This window comes from Belonocnema kinseyi, chromosome 5 (genome assembly GCF_010883055.1).
Source record: "Belonocnema kinseyi isolate 2016_QV_RU_SX_M_011 chromosome 5, B_treatae_v1, whole genome shotgun sequence".
In the NCBI taxonomy this organism is placed as follows: domain Eukaryota; kingdom Metazoa; phylum Arthropoda; class Insecta; order Hymenoptera; family Cynipidae; genus Belonocnema; species Belonocnema kinseyi.
The window spans coordinates 59497351-59497904 of record NC_046661.1 but is presented as its reverse complement, the minus strand read 5'-3'; positions in this window follow the sequence as shown (position 1 = coordinate 59497904).

The window sequence follows — 554 nt, the reverse complement described above, 5'->3', positions numbered from 1 at the left end:
AGTTACTAACTGTTTTGTTCTTGCCCTTAAAATTAGGGTTGTTCCCTTTTTAGGTGGAGTAGTAAATGGAAATTCACCTAGTTTGTGCTTTATCGTTTTTGTGGAGAGATCGATTACTGAATCAGCTAGGAAAGGCATTCCCAGCATCCCGTCGCAACCCACAGGAAAATTGTTTGGTATCATTTGGAATGGACAAGCAACCTCGTTAATATCTATATATGCTTCCCCAGAAGTTTTTACAGGCTGATCTGTAATTCCAAATAAATTATATTTAACTTGAAAATCTACAGGTGCACCAGTTTTTACGTTTTTTCTTTTAATTAAATTTAATTCGGCCCCAGTATCTACTACAAAAGTGCCCCTTCCATTTTTAATATTTCTGCTATTTAAAACAATGTTAGGTGAGAATGCCTTCCCAGCTCTGTTGAACTTTAAAACTACCTGTCAGATCAGTGCTGCATTTTGATCAAGCTCGCCGTCGCACCATTCAGACGAACTTACTTCTCGTTTAAATGGTCCCTTTTATTTTCCCGATTTGCAGCAACCATATTTAA